At 38.3% G+C, this 14,872-nt stretch overlaps 1 protein-coding gene across 16 annotated transcripts in view; it reads left to right on the top strand.

Annotated features, from left to right (window-relative positions):
• The window catches only part of LOC134209193 (proline-rich protein 36-like), a 182,387-nt gene that overhangs the window by 59,615 nt on the left and 107,900 nt on the right, over positions 1–14,872 (top strand). The window lies entirely within an intron of this gene.

Here is a 14,872-nt window from a genome sequence, read left to right as displayed (position 1 = left end):
TTAAGTGAAGATAAAGATATTGCTCTTCCATAATGGAAATTATTCCGACGAGCTTCGGTTAAAATAGCGAACTTCTGTTTTTTGGTACTTATGTCATCATCTGTTGCACACGCTGCTGGTCAACGTTGGCACCCAATTTGTTTCATTATTTGACCTTCTGTGCAGATGCACTTGATGGTATTTATCGATTGGGCGAAACAACGCGTACTTGGCTGAATTAATATGCTTCTTAATGAAACGTATTCCGTTGTCACGGTACTACCGGAAGGTACCTCACGGTCATAGCTTCACGGGACTAAATAACGGATTGTAAAGTTTGCTTCACTTAGAACACATTATAACTAGTGGAACTGTTCCGTTTCCCATCTCACTGAATTGTATATTCATTCCATTGCAAACCAAAGAAATAAAGTACCAATCTCGCCGCTTCTTTTTGTTAACATGCGCGCTCACTGCTGATTTCTAAGATTTAGAAAGTTGGTGTGGTCAAAACCACGAAAACGTGATGGAAGCCAGATAAGTCTTGAATTCAACCGCTGAGCGGCACTATTGTACATATATAAAATATCACTCAGCATAGATGTCTCGAAATCTGTAAAATATAGAAAGCTGTCGGCTTCTACAAAGTTGTTTGGTGATCAAAACCGTTGGGATGAAAAAAAAAATGTTTTTTGAACGTTAGTAGCAAATAATTTATTTTGGTAATCACTCAGACAAGGAATCTGTAAGATTTAGAAAGTTTCCTACATTTGCAAACTTGTTCGAATGGTAAGAATCGTTGTCGATTATTTTTTGTAATAACCAATCACGAATCAGCATACTAAATCCTATTTGTATAAGATCAGTTTTAACGATGTAAAGAGGCATTTATTCATTAACTATCAGGCAACGATGCATTACTGATGCTTTGTATCAACATGTTAAAGTAATGAACCCAGTGGCGTCGCGGAACATCACTTTTTACCTGTGCACTGACCCAAAAAGTGAAAATTTTGATATTAGGACAGCCCAAATGGAAAAGAAAATTATCAGAGTCGTTTATACTAATCAAAATCTAGTTATTCTAGGCATTTCCGCACACCAATTCCTTAAATTTAAACTCAGTGCACAGGTAGATTGAGGTTAGGGAAACGCCACTGAATGAACCATTATTTCGGTCGTAATAAAGGACCTTTTTCCAATTTATGTCAATTTTATGGGCCGTAAGCATTTACAGTAGGGTGCCAATAGAATGTATGGGAAAAAATAGTCATCGAATTTAAAAAAAACGACATTGCTCAAAAGTTTCATTACCCCAAAATATGACCCCATGCAAAATTTGAGCTCAATCGGACATTAGGGGTGTCTAAAGCTCATCAAAGTTTTGACATTTTTACCCATGAACATTTTCCAAAGGAAAAGTCGAAAATCGAATTTTTGTTTTTGAGGCCAAATGACTTAAAAATGCATGAAACGTCGAGATCTAATGTTTATTAAAAAAATTGAAAAAGATTGATTTTTTTTTTCTTACAACAGTTTTGGGACCTAGAATTATTTTCAGAAAATAGAATTATAGGGTAGAGAACCATTTGGGCAGTACCCCCTATTTCCGTCTACAACGTTCATTACTCGATCGCATTTCAACCGAGTTTGTTTTTTAGTACATGGTTAGTTTCTGTCGACATCTAGTGATGTACAACAAATCAAGCCATTTGGTTGGAACTCGTTCGAGTTATTAACGTTGCGGACGGGAATAGGGGGTGCTGCCCAAATGGTCCCGCTCTCTATTCAGATAATGAATTTTTTTTTTCATTGAATTTTTACACTGGACGATACGCAAATATTATCGTAGCCAAAAATATCAAATTCATAGGCCCTAAAATATGCCCCTATGTAAAATCTGAGCTCCTATCAAAATTTTGATTTTTTTGTAACTTTGAAAACTTTTGAGATCAAATTTACGGAGAAAATTATCAGATTGCTAGGCAATGTTTATTACACTGAGGTTTATTTTTACGCGGTTATTATTACGCGGTACCGCATGATTTCAAAACACAACGTGTAAAGATCAAGCTACTAAAAATTAAAAATTTTGATTTTGTCCCAAAAATGTTCTAAGAGAAAAAATCGATCTTTTTCAATTTTTTGCCTTTCTCGTATACTAAGTATACGGTAAAGGCTATATGATCGCTCCAAAAATGAACTTTTTATAGGAGGCCCGGAGACCCATAGTGTTATATACTGATCGACTCAGCTCGACGAATTGAGGTGATGTCTGTGTGTGTGTATGTCTGTGGGCAAATAAACCTCACTCATTTTTAAAGTACTTATCCTTAACCGATTGCTCGCAACAAGTTGCATTTGACGCAGAATTCTGTCCCATTGTTTCCTATTGGAAATTGGGCAGATCGGACTATGGGCTTAGGAGTTATGGTCAAAACACATTTTTTTGCATGAAAATTTCTCACTCATTTTTTGGCACTTATTCTTAACCGATTTGCTCTCAACAAAATGCATTCGATGCAGAACCCTGTCCCATTGTTTCCTATTGAAAATTGGGCAGATCGGACTATGGGCTTAGGAGTTATGGTCAAAATACAGTCTCTATAAAATACAGTGTGGAAGTGTCTATAATTTCTTTTACATGAAAATTTCTCACTCATTTTTTAGCACTTATTCTCAAACGATTTGCTTTCAACAAAATGCATTCGACGCAGAATCCTATCCCATCGTTTCCTATTGAAAATTGGGCGGATTGGACTATGGGCTCAGAAGTTAAAGCCAATTTTTTTTTCATACAGAGAGTTACTCGAACAAAACGAGAAAGGCATCATCACCGCTAGGTGGATTAATCTGTTTTTTTTTTTAAACAACATCCGATCTCGACGTTTTATGCATTTTTTCATTTGAGCTCAAATTTTGCATGGGCAATTTTTAGGGCAATGAAACTTGTGAGCAATGTCGTTTTTTGAAATTCGAAAATGTCATTTTCATTGGCACACTAATATACAGTAGGGTGCCAATGAAAATCAACTTTTCGAATTTCAAAAACGGGTAGTGTTGCTGGAGGATAGGGTGCTTTTGGCCAATTCTTTTTAGCAGGTCGCAAACTCCAGTTTTGGGTGCGAAAGCAGCTTTAAGCTGAAGTATTTTATTTAGTATAGATTTAAGTTTTAATTGAAAATAAGATTTTTAATTTTGCGTTGCGTTGCGTTGCGTTGCGTTGTAACGGAGTATTTCGTAGATTGCATACTGATAGCTGTCATGTATATTCTTTAACTTTCTTACCCCAACTGCTTATGGATTACTATTTGGGAATTAATAGCAACCCAATTGGAGGTCCAAAATGATAAAGCATGAAAACTACCATTGCCGGCCACGCCCATCTTCTCCGTTACTAGGGAAGGGAAGGAAATGATGATATGACATCTACTTAGTGAGAGGTCAGCGACTCACCGACGCCCTCATAGATGTCAAGGAGTTGGATGGTTGGTAGGGAATTTAGTTTTGGAATATCATCATAAGCAAATGATATGATAAGTTTATTCAAACGTTGGGAGTGACCATGCTAAGAAATTTATGTCACTCCGTTTTCCTAGATGTTTAACTTCCTGGGATGGGACAAGGTATTAGACTTGCCCTGGCTAATAAGCCTAGGTTTAAGCGCCATTGCTCGCTCTCTGAAACGAGAAGAGAAGAATCATATATGGAAAAACCCTCCTGCATGTGCTAATGTCAAATTTAAACTAAAAGTATTGGCACTGAAAAAGGTGGGAATTTAGAGCATGATGTAAGAAATTTAGCTGGACAGCCGAATAAGCTCTACTAACACATTTTAATATCCACAACTCAAAACAAGTGAAAAATATTATTATTCTAAATTATTAGCGACATGTAACAGAAATTTATATATATTTGAACATGATGCAATATAAGGTAAAATGTTATTTGATGAATATATTTTTAAACGGATTTCGCGATGAAAACGAAACATTATCAATAGAAAACCCATGTAACGAAACTTCAAACGTATTTCATTTGATAACTATAGTGTAAAAACATACCGCTTTTTGTTTACCATTGAAAGTCAATGTTTAGTTATTTTGTTTTCACTAACCTTTTGATGGATTATCGCAGTACCTAACGATATTTAACCTTTTGTTTGCCAGTTGTTACAAGTTTGGAAGAAAATCACCTTATACTGTGAAATAATCTAAGTAAAATAATAAATCATATCTAAGTGATTTACGTTTTTATTGATTGTTTTCAAACAAATCATAAGTAGTGGACTGTAGCTATATTATATGCAATGGGCAGTATGAGTTTGATCATCCTTCATTTTTTTATTTAAGTTTAATGTTTGAAGTGATCCATATTAAAACATCTTGAATGGACTGCCATTGGGAATCAGTTCAATGGATATAACGGATCTAAGATCTCTGTCTAATGAATATAAATGAGTCAACGAGAATTTAAAACAAAATGAAACGAGCTAATAATAATTATACGTATATACAGAGTTATTTTCGCAAGACTACCTTGGACTAAACAACAAAAGGGCGGTAATAAAACATGAAAACTTTAGAAAATTAAGTATAAATCTCCACGTAACTAATTATCAGCTATATGTTTGAAGCTGAGCGCAGTGTAGCACAAAACAAAACCAGAATATAAATAAATTGGAACGGACTTACTATTTTCGCTATCAAGGGAAAAGAAATTCGTCCTTGCACTGAGGTACATGCCATGTCTGTATTTCCTCTAATCCTTGAGTCTTCAGTAACAATTCCAAATTAGAAACCAGTTTAATACCAGCGGCCAATGCAGGGAATAACTTCATTTTGATAATGCAGGCTCCGTTTGATAAAAACGCAACTCCGTCAATTCCGTCGGAATTCTTTTTACAAACAAACAGCATAACGGCATAACAGCATGACCATACCGGGATTGAAGGTTTAATTTTGCACGAAACTTGGAAAAATAACAAGCAGCGATATCCTTCTTGGCTGCAAACAGCTTCTTAACTATTTGATTTTTCATGTCTTGTAGCTCTTGCAGCTCTTGTAAAAGTTTCCAGGGATATATGGAATCATTCACCATTATAACACAAGCACAAGGTCCTTGGCCAAAACACTTTTTGAGAAATTGACCGGCTGACTTGAGTTGGTCGCTTTCATTTTTGATCAATACGCTTGATTTAGGGCCCGAAAAAAATCTCCATTTTTTCAAATTGCAGGACATTAATAAATTTCAGACGGGAGGAAATTATTTTCACGTCAGTCAGCTATCACAGCATACTACCAAGATAAGATTTTTAATTTTGATACACATAGTTAAGTTTGCCATTTTAGGGTGTTTTTATGAGATATTGCGAAAAAAGATTCGGCTGCCGGTGGGACTTGAACCCACACTATTCTATTTAGTACACGGACGTATTACCAATTATACAACAGCTGCCCTTGCGGGAAGTTGTTCCATGACCAGCTAATAACGATGGGATATCAGTCAATTCCCCGTATCTATCGAATCTGCTTTGGCAACATTTCACACCCTGTTATCTCTACCCAACTATGTGTATCAGAATTGAACAACAGTCGGTTGTCGGTTTTTGGAAGTCATACAATTTTTCGAAATAAAAAAAAAATTATGCCAAATGTCTCAAAAATGCATGAAACGTCGAGATCTGGTGTTATCTCGAAACAATTATATGAGATAGTTCCAGCTCTCCTAAGTATCTTAGAAGAGATTTCGGAACGATTACGGTTGCTGAGATAACGACCGGAATTATACGCACGTCCTCCAGGTGCCACATCTGCTTCAACTTCTCCGCCAAGTCATGATACTTCGTTATCTTGTTGGAGAATGTTGTTTGGACATTACGGTCTGGCGGTACAGCAATGTCGATGAGGGTTACCCGCTTTATCTTTTTCTCGTAGACCACAATATCGGGCGGATTAAAACGAATGAGGACATCCGTTATGATCTCGCGATTCTAGTACAGCTTCACGAAACTATTTTCTAGAACCGGAACAGGCACAAAATATCGTGAATTTTTCAAAAATTGTCGGGAAATATGCGGGAATTTTAAAATGGAAGTTGAGTGGTCACCCTGCATTCCGCCATTCGCCCGTGGACCGTTGTGAGTTTTTTATACCAGAAATTATGCACAAAATCGGGTCCTGGTGCAGCCCAATTCCTGGTATACCGGGTAGCCTCACGTATGTCTTGGGCGGTCACGTTGATAGCGGTCATGTCTCCAATTCCACCACAATATCGCTCTTCTTCTGTCATCGTTTCGGATGTGGTTGTAGAACTCCCTTTCGTTGATGTTGAACATTCGATTTTGCTCCTTCTTCTTCGAACATTCTCCATAACGTCGCAGTCGTTTAGTAAGAGCACTCAACCGCTGTACATGGGTGTCGAGGATCTCAGTTATGTTCGCCTCGGTGAGATCACGGAGTTCTGTGGGTTTCACAATTTCAGCAACATTCCGAACTAGCCTCGTTGATCGATTCCTCTGCTTGTACTGTGTTAATCGACCAACCTTTGACCGCAGTGTGGCGATGCGGGTCTCCAGACGTCGCATCCATGCGGGTTTTTGTACTTTGGGGCGTGCGCGTCCATCACTCTTACCTTGTGGGTGCGTTCGCAATCCCAACGTCCTTGCAACAGCCACTGCAGCCGAATACACGATACATAGCAGCTCCTCAAGGTTCTCCACGGTTTTCAAGTTTTGTAGCAAAATATCCTGGTTAAGGATGCTTACTGAAAGTCGTTAACCGACAGGAGTACTGCAACTTTGGTATCCGGTGTCGGGACATGGGGTCTGTCCCACGGAACTGTGTAACTGCTGTGCCCATTTGATTGGCTAGTTCATCCTTCAATTGCTGTCGTTGCAATTCCACTGTTGGTCCAGGAGCGGCGGGTGCAATCGAATCGCGACGGTTACTTGCGATTGATGCATCCAACCCAACAGAACTCCTTCTCGACGTATCGCTCGATCTTGCCTCCTCCTCCTCTCCTAGTTCCCCCTGCACTTCCAGCTTGATGTACTCTACACAGATAGAAAAATATTGAAAAATACGCTAAAAATCATGCACATAAATGCAACGCCATTATTAGCGTAATTCCACACGGGATATAGCCTAAATGTATACAATATTTGACGTGATTCGTCGATATTGCATACAGCTTGTAAGCAATCTTGTTAGGAAGAGGACCATTTCAGCGTAGAATAGCGTAAATTTCCGCATGTCAACGCGCAGTTTATTTTTCATTATTTTTTTTTCTGTGTACGTCTTCTGGAGTCAGCATATTATGTGACATAATAGCTCTCTGGCGCGTGTACAACTTGTTCTGGTCAAGCTGGGGTGCAAACCGAGGGAACCTCTCATTGAACATCTCCAGCATCGCCGGTCTGCCGGACATATCCGTCTCCATCCTGGTGCAAACGTAGTAGCAACGGATCACGTATTGATTCATCTTCCTTGTCCACATGATCCACTGCTGTTGGCGGCCTGCTAGAATCTGTATCAAAAGGTCGAAGGTCAAAAGGTCGAAAGGACAAAAGGTCGAAGGGTCAAAAGGTCGAAAGGACAAAAGGTCGAACGAACAAAAGGTCGTGAGAGTGAGAAGTAGAGAGGAAGAAGTAAGAAGTACGGAGACAAGCCAGCCTCGGGCTGAAAGTCTCCTTAATAAAGACAAAAAAAGAAGGAAAAGTGACAAGTGAGAAATGTGATGTGAGAAACAGAGAAGTAAGAAGTGAGATGTAAATAAGAAGTGAAAAGGAAGAAAGAAGAGAGGAGGAAACATATAGTAAGAAAGAAAAAGAACAGAAGAGGAAAAAAGAATAGAGAAAAAAAGAAGGAGAGGGAATAAAGAAAGAAGGAAGAAAAAAAGGAAAATAGAAGAAGAAAAAAGAAGGATAGAAGACACAATGAAGCTAAACAAAAGAAAGAAGGAGGAAACAAGTAACAGAGAGAAATAAGGAAGAAAGTAGAAAAAAGAAGAAAGATGGAAGAAATAAGGAACAAAGAAGAGAGAAATAAGGAAGAAAGAAGGATGCAAGAAGGAAGTAAGGAAAAAGAAGAAAGAAATAAGGGAGAAAGAAGGCCGAAAGAGAGAAGGAAGAGAGAAGACAGAAGGAAAACAGGAGGAAAAAAGAAGAAAGTAAGAAGAAAGAAGGATAAATGAGGAAAAAAGAAAGTGGAAAGAAGGAATAAAGACGGAAGAAAGAAAGAAGAAAAAAGGAAGAAAGTTTGAAAAAAGAAAGAAGAAAAAAGGAAGAAAGGAAGAAAAAAGGATGAAAGAAGGAAGAAAAAAGAAAAGAAGGAAGAGAGAAGCAAAAAAAGAAAGAGTAAAGAAGGAAAAAAAGGAAGAAAGTAAAACAACAGGAAACAAAAAGGAAGAAAAGAAGGGGGAGAGAGAAAGAAGAAAGAGAGAAGTAATAAGGAAGAAAGGAGGGAAAAAAGAAGAAAGCAAGTAGGAAGAAAGAAGGCAAAAGAAAGGAGAAATTAGGAAGAAAAAAAATGAAGGAAGGAAACATATGAAGTAAGAAGGAAAAAGAAAGAAGAAAGAAGGAAGAAAAAAGAAAGACTTTTTGTCCTTTCGACCTTTTGCAGGCCTGGTAGCGAGTCACTTTTTAGTAACTTGGTCACTATTTCGAGTCTAGTCACTAAAAGTCACTATTTGCATCCAAAAGTCACTAAGTTACGGGATTTTTCGTTTGAGTTCACTTTTTAAAAAGCAAATTTAATTAACTACACATTTATTACCACACTCGCTGTTATTACAAGAAAGAGGTAGAGCCTCGTGTGCTCTACCGTTTTATAGAATTATACTGCTGATGCAGTGAAATATTATTCCTATCTCCTATCGGTGCCTTACGTGGCGTGATGCGCCACGGTTCGCGCCAAGCTACCTGTTCACTACTATTAATAACCCTACTGTTTTCCTAACGATTCCCCCTCTAGATGGAAGTCGTCCTCGGCTTCCTTGATCCTCGAATTCTGTGGGATGAATCTCGGCTGCTGGATGAAATGATGTCCGCTGTTTACCTTTGTCGGTTCTAGTGTTCCTGGTTCAGTAAGTCTCTCCAAGTGGATCGTTTCTTTGTTAGTTTGTCCTGGTTCCCAAGTTGATTTCGATTTACCCCATAGAGATGATAAAACGGTCCATGTAACTAATGCTGCTAAAAGTATCAATATTACGGTTGATAATGTACCAAACGAGAGCCATCCAACCAGATGCAATTTCCAATGTAGACTATCTGCAGTCATGTTTAAATGTTCAATATGACTCCGGTGTTCCAGGTTGAATTCCTGTAAGTACTGTAAAGGCATTTTATTTATAATTTTGGAGGGAGTTACCATTATTCCGGTTGTTGGGAGATACAATCTTGCAGGTAAGTCAGTATTGCTGTTAGAGTATTCCTCGCCATTTAGCTTGATGGTACAGCCTGAAAACTGAATCAGATATGATCCTTGCAGTTTCCGTTCATGTCCCGAACAATTCGAGTTGAGGATAACATGTTCGGCATTAACTATAATGTTTGCGTCGTCCACTCTTTTTATATAGTTTTGTCCATATACCTTCTCCATAGGACAATGTGCTGGATCACCATTGATTAACTGTTGGATGCATTTTTCCAACGGTTGTAACTGTGTGTTTTGCAGACGTATTGATTTCTGTGTTTTGTGCAGGGATTGTTCATCAAAAGGAGTTAGGTCCTTCAAGTAGTACTTTGCCGTAAGGTGTATACGATGTCCATGGGAAATTACTGGTTCTATGTAGCTCAATTGATACTCTATATCTTTGACACGTGGAACTTTCAGCGTATAGATGATTTCATTCTTGCCAAATAGGACGTAGGCTCCAGAAATGTCCAATATATCGTTGAATAGACTAGTACCGAGGCCGCGATTACTGAGGAACTCCTGGGCTACTGTTGTCTCGTCCGTGGAAAGTATTCTGCTACTTGGTATGTTGAATCTAGCTAATGTTATTGCTTCCTCAATTGTCCCTAGCTGGTCTATTAGTTCATCTATATTGAATATCAAATTTATTGAGTCAAACCCTTCTACTGTTACGTCGTGGAGGTTAGATTGAAAGCTAACTAGAGAATTTATTGCTCCTGTAATGTTACTCAACCTAATGTTCAATGCACTGTTAATAATGATCTGCCTATTATTTTGATCTATGAGAGAATTTATTGTACTATTTATCATTCTTAGGTCCTCCGCATCCGGACTCCCGGATACGTACTTCCAAGCCTTTCCTAAACTTTCCCAGCGCTTTTGTCTTGTAGGTCTTAGCTTTACGAATATGGAATGAAGTTTTCTTGACTTGATTTTTAGAATTGGACTAAGCATGTGTTGATTGGAAATTCTAGTTTGGATCATTGCGTCTATATTCTGAATGGTATCTTCTATTACAGTTAGATTTATGTGGTGTCCTATTCTCAAATAGCTATTACTGATTCTTGCTGGGCCTATGGGGATGATGATAACTGGATTTTTCTCTATGTCGTGTATGTGGATGTCCGCGTCGATCGTCGTGGCCAGAAGACATAGTCTGTAAGAATAATAATTATGTATGTTTAACGTTCTTCTTGTGTGTCTTAATGTTTTGAGAGTCTGTTACGGTTTTGTCGGTTTGATCCATGATTTCTATTTCCCTATACCGGTGGCCATAAGGGCTCGGCTTCGCTTTTCCTTTTACCAAAATTGGACTAGTCAATGTTTTGTATTTCTCAAAGTCGATAAGGGGTAACTTATTGTTGTGTTTTTGTGCTAAGTATTTGATGTTGTCCTTTGCAGTTTGGATGTTTCTAAGCTTCGAGGTGTTTATCTCGGATTGCTTCAATGAAGCGCATGTGCTGAAAATAATATCTCGAGGCTTAAGTTTGGTGCTACTGTGGATCGAGTCATTGTACAGTGAAGTGGTCAGGGCTAAGCCTTCGTATAAGGTAAGGTCTTCAACTTTCCGTTTATTCGCCAAATACATCTCGAGCAAAGTACTGTGGAATCGCTCCACAATACCATTGCTATTGCTATTGCTGGCAAAGTGCAATGCAATACCATGTTTCTCCAAGAACTCTCTAAATCGAGGATTTCTAAATCCCGGTGCTTGATCGCAAGTAATCATTTTAGGCATTCCAAAGATTTTGAAATATTCGACTAGAGTGCTTGTTAGCTCTTCAGTTGTTTCGTTTGAAATTTGGAAAATTTGGGCAAATTTCGAGAACGAGTCTACGAGAGTAAGGAATTTGTAATGATCTTTAACATAGACATCAATAAACACGTTTTCAAAAGGGTTTTCGTAGATTCTCCTGGAAATTGGAATTTTAAATGGTTTGCGTTCGTATTTAGCGAACTTGCAGTCCTCACAATTTTTGATAAATGTTTTGATTTTGCCTAACATTCCGGGAAAAAGGCAGATTTCCTGATTTCCTCGTATGTTAACTTGTAATTTCTATGATTGAAGTTGTGGCATTTCCGTATGAATTCCATCTGGTCGGTACCTGAAATGAGATCTGGTAAAAGTATGTTAGAGTATTGAATTTTAAGGTTCTTACTGAATTCAATTTTAATAATTTCATCGCAAATACGAATAACGTCTAATGGACCAAATATGCAATTGCTTTTCGTCGGATCAATGTATTTTGTTAAGATTTCCTTCAGTTGATCTTTGTTGTAATTGGGTCTATGAAAACGTGACGGATCTGACCTGGGAAGATTTTGCACATTATGTGCGGACTCTTCCGGGTTTCGTTTGTTACTCTAATAATTAACTGATTGTTAAATTTGTTTACTATTTCCGGTCCATAAATTTCGTTATTCGGGAAGCATTCGTTAAAAAGCTCCTGTAAATTCAGTTCGACGGGTGGGATTCTCGATAACCCATCCGCTACTACATTTTGTTTACCTTTCTTATATGCAATCTTGAAGTCGAATTGCTCTAAATATAACCTTTGGCGAGTAACGCGTCCGGTAGCATCTGTTAATTTGAGCTCTTTAGTTAAAGGCTCATGATCCGTGTAGATTGTGAAAGGATTTCCATAAAGATATGGTCGAAATCTTTTGCTGAAAAGTAGATTGCTAGAAGTTCTTTCGCTGTAGCGGAATAATTCTCTTCCGCCTTCGACAGCGTACGGGAGAGGTATGCTATCGGTCTTTCATTTCCATCTACCAACTGTGACAACACTGCTCCAATTGCGATGTTGGAGGCATCTGTGGTCAAAATAAATGGTTTTTCGAAATCAGGATATGATAACATCAGATCTGATGCCATAATCTCCTTTAACTTCGAGAAAGCATTTATGAAGTCAGGTGTTTCGTAGTTTATTATTTTATTTTTTCCTCTCAATTGACTTGTGAGGGGTTTAGCAATATTAGCAAAGCCCGGGATGAACCGTCGATAATAGCTAACGGTTCCTAGAAAGGATTTCAGCTCCTTTGGGGTTTTAGGTGTGGGCCAATTTAAAACTGCTTCTATCTTCTGAGGATTGGGTTTTACACCCTCCGTAGTTACAACGTGTCCTAAGAACTCAACTTCTTTTCGGAGGAATTCCGATTTGTCACATTGTACTTTTAAATTAGCTTCCCGTAAAGTTTGCAAAACCATTGAAAGATCCTTAATATGTTCTTTCAAGGATGACGAAAATATGATGATATCGTCCATGTAGACGAAACATCTATTGCCTAAATGTTTTCGAAGGACTGAGTCCATTAATCTTTGAAACGTTGCCGGAGCATTCTTTAGACCAAACGGCATTCTTACGAATTCAAATTTTCCATGGTCTACGTTGAAAGCAGTCTTCGGCACATCTTTCGGGTTTATCTCTATTTGATGAAACCCGCTGGCTAAGTCTAAGACAGTGAAGTATTGCGCTTTTCCAAGGCGATCAAGAATTTCACTGATCTCTGGAATAGGGTATCGGTCTGCAGGGTTTTTTCATTCAATTCCCTGTGGTCCATCACAATTCGATATTTTTCTTTCCAGAGTTGTCCATCTTTTTGGAACGACCCATATGGGTGAAGTCCAAGGAGACGATGACTCTCTAATTATACCTGAATCGAGCATTTTCTGTATCTGTTCGGATACTTCCGTTCTCAAATGATAGGGGTATTTGTATGTCTTTTGATGAATCGGCTTTTCATCATTTGTTTCAATATTATGCTTAATTTCATGTGTGAAAGTCAGCTTCTGTTCTTCATTAAAGAACACATCCCTATAGTGCTTAAGTGCTTTCACCAGTTCTCGCTTCTCTTCTTTATTCAAATGATCAGAAGGAAGTTTAATTTAACTCGCGTTTCATTCTGATTTAGAAAGAAACGTTCGTTCTCGAGCGGTTGTATATCATTTACCCTGATCTGTTTGTCGCTGGCCAAATGTACAACGGCACGGTTACATTTGGCTTCATATAGTCCGGGTTGTAACCTGATGCCTTTTGTTATGTTTAACTCTTCTTCTATGAGGAATGCACCATCAGCAGTGGTGCATATCTCAAACATATTCTCCGACTGCTCATGAAAGTTTATTGAACATGGATAATATTTTGAAAGTGAGAAATTCGAGTTTCCAATTACTAATTGATGATTGCTAGAGTCGATTTTAGCTTTCATCTTTGCAATGTTCTCGTAGCCGATTAGGCCATCGAAGAATTTATGAAATTTGAATAAATGATAAGGAAGTTTTTTATCAAATGCTTCCTGAAAGAAATTAGCGTGTACTACCTTGTCGATCGCAAATTTCCCATTTTTATTACTAATAATCGAAGGTTGCCTAAGCTTAGAAGCGCGCTTTACGTGTTCTGGATTTATGTACGACTTGTTGGCCCCAGTGTCAACAAGGAAATTCAAATAGCCTTTGCTTGTGGGAAATCTAAAGTAAGGAATAAAATTCAAGTTTTCTTCTTCATTAGGCGTACCGCGTGAAAATTTAGTTCATCAGCTTCCAAATTAATTTCGTCTACAAATTCATGCTCTTCTTCTTCTTTTTCTTCTTCCTCTCCTTCATACGGCTCAGTTTCCTCTGTATTATTTGTTTCTTCCCTGGGTCTAAACGGTTTACGATAGGGAATGTTTGGTTTTGTGTTCTTTGAAAATCTGTTTGGATTGCTAGTAGTATTGGGTGACGGGGACGTATGCAGTTTTGGTTTGAATGCAGGCTTTCGCACCTCTGCATTTTGATTAATGACTACGGCTTGATAAGCGTCCTCTAAAGATTTTGGTTTTGAATTTCGAATTATGGAAGCGAGAGGCTCGCTTATTCCATCTAAAAATTTAGTTATGGTCATTATTTCCAACAGTTGTGATGACGTTAAATGATGCGTCATCAGATTCGCTCTTATTTTAGTGTTTAGCTCTTTAATGTCACTGTAGAATTTTTGAGGGGAGCGATCTCCTTTTCTAACATGAAATAGGCTGTTTAAGTTTGTTGCTAAATCTCTTTGGTCCCCAAAATGGTCCCTCAGTATGTTTTTAGATCCCCAATTGTGTTTGGGTTTCCGTGGGTGCACACTATGGCTCGTGCGTCACCCTTAAGTTTGTTTCTAATTGCCCGAAAATAGTGAGAATTGAAGGTGTCGGGTGCACCTCTCTCAACCTTCACTTTGAACTCGTTGTAGAGTTCATCTACTTCTTGGAGCCAAGAATTTAGCTCCTTTCTGTTACCTGAATATTCAGGCAATTTTTTTTATCGGATTGGGGATGTGGTAAGCACTCCCCGCACCCCTAACTAAACTTTGAAGCTCGGCAGTTTCTTGCCGCAGCTGCTCAATCTCGCTAGCGCGTGTCTCCGGCATGATGTGGGTTTTGGTACGTATAATACGTATAATGAAACAGATAGAAGACTACTTACAGTAGATGTAATTTCATCCGTCGTTGCAGTG

The sequence above is a fragment of the Armigeres subalbatus genome, chromosome 2, assembly GCF_024139115.2.
Source record: "Armigeres subalbatus isolate Guangzhou_Male chromosome 2, GZ_Asu_2, whole genome shotgun sequence".
NCBI lineage: Eukaryota > Metazoa > Arthropoda > Insecta > Diptera > Culicidae > Armigeres > Armigeres subalbatus.
Note: the sequence above shows the minus strand (reverse complement) of the source record. Positions and strands in the feature narration are given on the sequence as shown.